The sequence below is a fragment of the Protopterus annectens genome, chromosome 4.part0 (genome assembly GCF_019279795.1).
Source record: "Protopterus annectens isolate FY-2018-M chromosome 4.part0, PAN1.0, whole genome shotgun sequence".
In the NCBI taxonomy this organism is placed as follows: domain Eukaryota; kingdom Metazoa; phylum Chordata; order Ceratodontiformes; family Protopteridae; genus Protopterus; species Protopterus annectens.
The window spans coordinates 1517862111-1517870994 of NC_056733.1; the positions used below are offsets into that span (position 1 = coordinate 1517862111).

General features: G+C 42.4%; 1 pseudogene; it reads right to left on the reverse strand.

Annotated features, from left to right (window-relative positions):
- Positions 1-4838: 4838 nt before the first annotated feature.
- LOC122800616 lies at positions 4839-4952 on the reverse strand (annotated as a pseudogene).
- Positions 4953-8884: the final 3932 nt, after the last annotated feature.

Here is an 8884-nt window from a genome sequence, read left to right on the forward strand (position 1 = left end):
CTCCACATGCCGTATAGTATGCACCCCCATTTCTTTCAAATATTTTGCCAATGTAAAATTAACATACTTCCAAGCCTTCTCCAATGCAGAAAAAAGTTTTGCCTCCCTCCAAACTAACCTGGGTATAATCTCAGTTCAAATCAAAACCACTGATGGACAAAGCCTTCTCAATGCTAAAACATCATCACAAATATGATAAAATGAAAAATAAATATAATAAATATAATAATAAATATGAAAACTGCCTTTTAGGAATTCTACCCAAATCATTCCCCCCTAAATGGAGCAACAAAACCTATGGCAATCACCACTGACTCTGGAACATCGTAAATACCTGCAATATCCGGCTCCACAACAACTCTCTAACACCATGCCAGATGACCTTCAGTCCAAAATGGTCCAGACCCTTCCTAGCTCCCCAATATATGAAAGAATGACCCAAGATGATAACCCTTCTCTCACCTAACAAAAAAAAAAAAGTTAAACCGCAGCTCTCATCAAACTACTTAACATAAGTCAAAATGGCAGTGGAAGACCACCATCCCACCCTCTTGATAACTTCAATCGAGCTTCCTCCCTTTGCTAAATCTGATGCCCTGCCCATCCTGAACAAATGGAAAGAAAACCTATCCCCTCCTAATCCAACACTACTAAGATCCCTCCTCATAATCAAGTTCAATCACTCACCCATCAACCCTCTACCACCCAATGATGTAAAAACTAACCCTTGAACTTTACCCTTTTTAGCCACCCACAATCTTTTACCCCACACCATAGGACATCTCCAGCTTGATGCAACCTCTTCCAAAACTATTGGGAGACGCCCTCCCTTCCTGATACATCTTCAAAGACCTCAGCCTAATATGCACCACCTTGGGCAGTATAAGCACATCATCCCACACCAAGGAACCCAACAACTCAGACACCTGAAATGCCCTACAATACATCCACATGCTTACCGTACTCCACACCACATACTCATCCAAACATCCACACACTTTACCTAAACCCTTTAGCAATATTCTTAAAATCCCCTTCATCACTGGCCATCTCCTATCCATAGCAGGGCCTTCAGTTCTACCTCAACCTTTCAATACTTGGTCCACCAACCATGACCTAGTACAATCCTCTAATCTGGCCAACTGAGTAAATGCTCCAAGAGCTTCCAATGCCAACTTCACTGTACAAACTGCTTTACTCTGCTCCCTCAACATGACTAAATAACACAACAAACTCTCCGACCACTCAGAGTGATCATCCGGTAACTGCCTCAGAAAAATGTCAAAAATCAGACAATGCCCTACTGTAAGGTCTCCTCATAGATACCACCCAAGACTGTTGCACCAACCTGCCTATTATTACTGGCCAATCTGCCAAATCTTGTCTGGAATGATGGAGGGATGCAATGCTGCTGTTGGAGCAACCTACTGAAATCTGCAAAACTGAAAATGAGACAAACTATCAGCTATCTCATTCTTAACCCCAGACACATGCAACCCTGTAAATGAAAAGTTAATCAACAAACTTGGAAAAGCAAGTTTATGAAGAACCAATACCAAATGAGTGGATTTAGCCATCTTAGCCTGCAACACTCTCACCACTGCAATATTGTCACAAAAGCCGCCCAAATTGGCATCAGGTCCAAAATGGCAACTTCCCATTTCCAATCCTCAGACCAATGAGCAGGCCATGGCACCGAAAACCATTGCCCCGCAAAGTAAGCACCCATGCCAAAACCCCTGGCTGCATCTATAAACAACTCCAGGTCCCCTTGCTCTACCCAATCCAACTACCAAAATGAGATCCCATTAAACTGATGTACAAACTCCATCCACAAAGCTAGGTCCTCCTGAGCTAACTTGCTGACCCTAACTCTGTGGTGCTTACTCTTCCCCCCTTTCAAGAGAAAGGCCACAGACCAACAAAACATCCATCCAGGATGCACCACCCTGCAAGTAAAGCTCATCAAGTCCAACAATTACATCACATCCCTCACCCGAACTTTTGTCTTGGACTTCACCCAACTGACTTCCTCCTGCAGCTGAAGCACCTTGTCCTTTGGCAAACAAAACAAACCTTGTCTTGCGTCCATTGTCAAACCCAGAAAATCAAACACCTTCACAGGGCCTTCTAAATTATGCTTTGCCAGTGGTACTCCCAATGCCTCACACATTCCCAAAAACTCCTGCATAGCCACCTGTGCCACTTCCCTACCTTCACCCACCAACAAAAAATCATCTAGATAGTGAAATGCTTGCTGCTCATCTACCCTATGCTGCCATATCCAATGCAGTGCTGAGCTAAACCTCTCAAAAGTAGAACACACCACTGCACATCCCATAGGTATGGCAGTGTCAAAATAAAAAGTATCGTCCACCACCATGCCCAATAAAGGACAATCCTCCTCCCACACTGGCAACAAGTGAAAAGCCGATTCAATATCTATTTCAACCAGCCAAGGATCCTCAAAACTCCTAATGATTTGGACTGCATCATCCAAAGAAAAGTACATCACTTTAACCTCCTCCCCAGGAATGAAATCATTAACAGACTTGCCCTCGGGGTATGACAAATGATGGATTAAATGAAACTCACCCAGCTTCTTCATAGGAACCAACCCTATTGGTGACATTTTAAATTCAGGAAAAGGGGGGCAATCAAATGGGCCCAACAATCTCCCTGCCTGACACTCCTTCTCAGTCAAAGTTTGTAAAACATCCTCCATCCCACTCACAGACTTCAATTTTTTTCCCACCATACCATCACCCACCAACGTAGACTTAATCGAAAACCCCCTAGAAAAACCCTCAAGTAATTCCCCAGCTACCACAGGCACTGGATAACGTGCCAGCAAGTCCTTCTCAAAACCTGAACCTTAATAGGTGAATGGGTCCCCTGGTTGCCCCTACCTCCATGAAAGGACCCCCCCCCCCTTTGGCCCCAAAAATTAGCCTGGCCGCATACCCTTTGCAACCCCATGCGAGGACTACCCTAACCTCTTGGGCCCGTGAAATAAGATGCCTGACTACCAAACTGACCCCACCCCCACCACTCTGTGTAGCTGCATGGGCCCTCATACACTTACAACAAGCATGGGAAAATCTGCAACCTACCCATGAAAACCTTCCTGCTTTAAATGCCCAACACACCCTGGCACCTCCTTCAGCAGGCTGAGCCACCCTATTTCCCAATCCAAAAGTGTCCATCATGGTAGAAAGCCAAATATCTGGGTGTCTGACAGCCCAGTGCATAGATTTGTCAACCGCCTTTTGTTCATGAAACTTCGGATCATACCAAAACCATGCATTACCAGACTGTAACCTCTGTGCCTCCTTTATAGTCAAAAAATAGGACAAGAGAGGAAGGGCTAACAAAGTATTCCTCTCCAAACACACTGCAATAAAACCCAGGACCCAATTATCCCATGACCTAGGCCAGAACCTACCCACCTGTTTGCAACCTATAGCCACCAGTGCCACCAAAAAGTCCTTCCCATTAGCTGACTCTGCTTCTGTCAAATGTTGGACCCCTTCTGCATCAATCAAATCAATAATATCAATAAATTCGCCTTTCCAAATCTTCTCCTTCACTATTAACGATATGTGAAGAGTCAATAAAATTGGTGCTCACTCCTGTCATAGAGCTGCATCGCCAACCAATCCCCCGGCTGTGACCCAAACTCTGACCCTACCTCATCTAGGCCAGGCCTCAAATCCTCCTCTAACAATGAAAGGGTATTATCAAAACCTCAATCACAATCAGCTAGAGCCTCCAAACCCTTTCCCAATGCAGCACCTTGAACACTCCTTCTCAACCCTGACTCACTTCCCGTAACTGAACCTACAGCCTCTGTCCCCCCCAAACCTGGTGAATGATTACCTGCCACAGATGAAAGAGCTGCCACTGGCATCTCACCCTCTGCTGTACTCTCTTCCATTGCCATCTGCCTGGCTCTCTTAGCTCTCAATGTCCAAGTTCCAGTCCCTGTCTGCCACTTTCTTCGAGTATTTGGACCCTGCAAACTCACTGTTGGATCCTCATTAGAAATCTCTAAATAGGTCTTCAGCTTGTGTCACAATACTGGCCCACTTCTGTCTCAATGCTTCTGCCATGATCACCACTCACCCTAAAGAAAAGAAAATAAAGATTGTTAGAGCAGGCAATAAATAAAACATTAACAGAGCTAACCAATAGCATCCTTCAAATCCAGGAACAGTAAACCTAATCAGTACTATGAGCCCCCCAAATAAATCTAGTAGCAGCAGCCAAAATTACCACACCTGCTAGTGACAAAACCAGGAATTATACATTGAAATCAGAGCAAATGTACCACTACACCATTTGCTCTGACAATCCCTTAACCTTATTGTCACAGCTTATACCACAACCCCTTTCAACTAGTTATTTAATAACATAATCACCCACCTAGCTCCCTCCCTAATTTAAACCACAATCATCCCTACCAAGCCTCAAGCCCAGTTATTGACCTGCCATAATACAGTTCTGTCTTATTTAATTTACCTTCACCCATCATTCGGTTGCTTCCTACAACCCCCCCTTTCCCAAAGTCTGTAGCTGCTGCTGGCGAAAACACAATTTCACTACCTACAATGTTACCAGGACCTGCCATGCAACTGCTAATATCTGCTTCCCCTAACCCCTCCCCGATGGAGAACAAATTGTATTAATCATGTACTTCCACTGAGCTGTGATATAACCCACTTTGTCTTTAGCTCACTTTAAAAAAGCCACCCAAAGTGCCCTTCATGTAGCAGGTAATATGTTCTACTGTTCACTTTCCATTGCCTCTACCCAATGGTCATGGAGACTCTGTTCCTAACACATGGTGGTTAGATGCCACAAAGTAAGTGGCAATGCCTTAACCATATATGTGTTGTAAAGACCACAAAGACTTCTTCCATTCTTAAGGGGATTGCTCTGTAATACAACATGTTTTATTTTTATTATTTATTTTTTTTAAATGAAGCCGTCTTTGTGGCTAGATTGCGCATGCACAGACCCCACACTGATGGGAAGCATGCATTGCCAGCTCCTCCATCAACAACTAACACTCTGACACCAGGGAAATCCACTAACCCCACCAACAAAAAGAAACACTGCCTATAAAGCCTCTGGTAACCTCCTACAATGACTAGCACACAGAAAGAACTATTTATTTATTTATTTATTTTATTTTGCATTTGTTGATCGGGATAGTCCGACTGGATACAGGTCCATTTTCAGTGGAGGCCTGGGGAGAAAATCTCCAGCATTAAACATTACATTGAAATTGAACATGAACATTAATACAATTATAGTCAATCATAGCTCAAACCTATATGGTTACAGACAATCAGAAGGAGCTAGGTACTCCTTACAATACTGTTCATGTACTATAGTATGGTAGGAGTTAGTCTGGATTGTGACAGGGGCATAGTCAGTGTGTCATGAAATACTGTTTGAGATTTTTCTTGAATTGGTTTAATGATGGTTCTAGAGTTAGGTCAGCTGGAAGTGAATTCTAACTTTTTCCAACAGAGTTAGAAAACAAGGAGTCACCAGCTGAGTTGTTAGTTTTGAGTATTTGAATTAGCAGTATGTTAGAAGATCAAAGTGGCCTCATGTTCCTGTGGGGATAAATAATGTTTTTAAGTGCAGGGGTATTATCTGGTTGGTTGAGAATTTTGTAGGCTACTACAAGTTGATTGTACTGAAGTAAGCTAGGCAATTCTAGCCATCCTATATGTTTAAGGTTTTGACAGTGGTGAGTTCTGTAAGTAGAGCGAGTGGCAAATCTAGCAATGTGATTGCAACAGGTTGAGAGTTTGCAGAGTTCAGATTTGTTCAAGTTAGTGAAAATGGAGGAGGCATAGAAAAGGGTGGAAAGAAGATGAGTGTGGGCAATGGCAGCCCTAGCTAGTGGAGTAAGGAAAGGTTTATTTTTATATAGGGAGCCCCATTTTTTATGAATGGTTTTAATAGTTTGATTGATATGCATGTCAAATTTAAGGTTATTATCAATTGTTACCCCTAAGAGTTTAGTATGGTTATCTGGGGAAATTACAGTTCCATTATTAGAGGATATCATAAAGGAAAGTGGTGTAGAGCTGTGAGTGGGGGAGAAAAGTAGCAGCTTGTTTTTTTAGGGTTCAAGAGCAAACGACGGCACGAGAGCCAGTTCTCAACTGCATTAAATGTTTTCTGGAATAGTGTTAGCAGGTTAGATGGGGTGGAGGCTGAGTAGATCAACGTGGAATCATCTGCGTATTGGATGCATGTAGCATCTGGAATGGCAGAGTAAAGGTCATTAATAAAGATTGAAAAGAGAAGCGGTCCTAAAATAGAGCCCTGGGGAACCCCAAGGGTGAGGGGTAGTAGGTTAGATAAATTTCCCTGCCATAGAACCACCATGTTCTGCCATTCAGATAGGATTGAAACCATTGAATACCATGGTTATTCAAGGAAATGGATTTAAGAGTGGCAGTGAGTAGTTGGTGGTTGACCATTTCAAAGGCTTTGGATAGGTTGAGGAAGAGGACTGAAGATAGTTTGTTGTTATTACGATTATGATTTATGACATTGGAGAAAGAGAGGAGGGCAGAGGAGGTACTATGGTATAGCCTAAAGCCATGCTGAGAGTTAGCCATCAAATTGTTTTGTATGAGATAGTGCAATAGTTGCTTATGGATAAATTTCTCTATTATTTTGGCCAGTGGCAAAAGTATGGCAATAGGTCTATAATTTGATAGTTCTGTGGAATTGCCAACTTTGTGGAGTGGTATGACATGGGATGTTTTCCAGATGGAGGGGATGGAGGCTTCAGCTATGGTTCTATTCATAAAGATTGAGACAGGATAAGCTATGACATCTGCGGCTTTTTGTGGGTACTCTGCAGGAAGGAGATCTGCAAATAGGGTGGTCGGTTTTACTTTTTTAAGCAGGGATCAGATAAGTGAGGTAGAGACTGGTTGGAAACTTAAGGGGAGATGGGTAGTGAGTGAGGTTATGATAGAATTAGTGCCTGTGAGAGTTAGCTGGCTAGCAAGTGTCTGGATAGACTCAGTGAAAAAACTGTTAAAGGTGTTGGCAATCTCCTCTAGTGATTTATGAGTAAAAGTGGAAGGGGTTGGAGTGGTGGATTGTCCAGGATGAAGAAGTTTATTTATATATTTTGGTGTCTTTGTTGAAGATTATAATAGTATTTTTTTGTCTAGCAGAATGGATTTTTTTGTGTCATTATGAAGCTGCTGATATCTCAGTTGGTCTAGAGGGGCTTTGGTGTCATGCCAGGTGGCCCATATTTTATTTCTAAGTTTGATCTTTGATTTGGTATCCTTTGTAAGCTATGTTACAGCTTTTGTTTATTTCTAATAATACGCCCGGGGGCGTGTGAGGCAAGTATTGCAAGAAATTTAGTATTAAAGAATACCACAGCTTCATCAAGTGGCAGCCATTTTAGGATTGATCAGTTACATGCTTTTAGTTCATTTTTGAAGTTGGGGGGATTGAAGTTCTTATTGTTTCTAACTGTTTTGTGAATAGGCCGGTGGGGATCATCAGTTTTATGTCTGATGATATAGGTTAGAGAGTGATCACTGAGATCATCAGGGATGGTCCCACCTTTATACATATGGGGATGATATATTGATAAGTATCCAGTCTAGGATGCTTTCTTTTTTATTGGGTTTACTGATCCAAGTGGGAGAGGATATTATTTGTGTAAACCCATGTAGATTTATATGGGTGGAAGGGGGTTCTAAGGAGTATGAGTTCAAGTCTATGTTGAAGCCTCCAAGCACAATGGTTTCTTGGGGGTAGGTGTTGGTTAACCAGTGGAGGATGTCTTCTAGGATGTTAGTGTTATTGCCTGGGGGAATATAAATACAGACAATATTTATACACTTGTTATTGTTAATTTGTAGTTTGGTAGTAAGAATTTCAGCTTTATCAAAACTGGGTGGTAGTAGGGGTTCTCTAGTAACTTTTAGTGTATTTTTGTAAATTACAGCTACCCCACCTCCCTTTCTAGTACAGCGGTCTGTTCTAGTTATGTTGCATCCCGGTGGTAGGACCTAATTGTCTGTAGTTGTAGGCTTTAGCCAGGTTTCTGTGAGACAAAGTATATCTGGGGAATGGGCATCTAAGAGGGCATGTAGGTTGTGGAGTTTATTGTTTATACTTCTGATATTTAGGTGAAAGGCTAGGAGTGAATTAAAAGGCCTGCTTAGAGGTATAGTGCTATTGGGGCTGGAAGCATGGGAGCCAATGTCCACAGCAGTGGTTGGGCCAGGATTTGGGTGAATGTCTCCATCAATTAATAGGTTGTAGTGTAGACTGACTAAGAGCTTTAGAAGTTTATTTATTAGTTTTTGATGGTGTTTGGGTTTAGGGTTGAAATTTTTGAATCTAACAGGGTGGCAGGATATCAGACAAGAGGAGTCGGATAAGAGGGGGATGGTTAAATGAGGTACTGGATATGAGAGTTTTGGTATAGAGGTTTGGCACTTTGGATAGTGGAATCCTAGATAGTACTGATTTTCATAAGTGGTATGGAGATATAGAGTGAGCATTAGAGGTAACAGACAAAATAGTAGTGGTTTTGTTAGTGATAACTTTGTAGGTAGTTGGTACATTTTAAAGGGTTATATTCTGAACAGGTTATTGTAAGAAGAGAAGGAGAAGACTGGGTTTAGGAAGGGGAGTGACCCTTGATGATATGTGAGATGGTGGTTGGATGTGAAGAAAAGGGGTGTGACCATACAGGTATAAATTTAGTAGTACTGGGAGTGGGTGAGAATTGGGGGCAGTGTGAGGCTCAGAGCAAGCCCAAGCATAGCGAGGGCGAGTGGAGTGGGGCATAGCCAGACCACAAGATTGCTAGAGC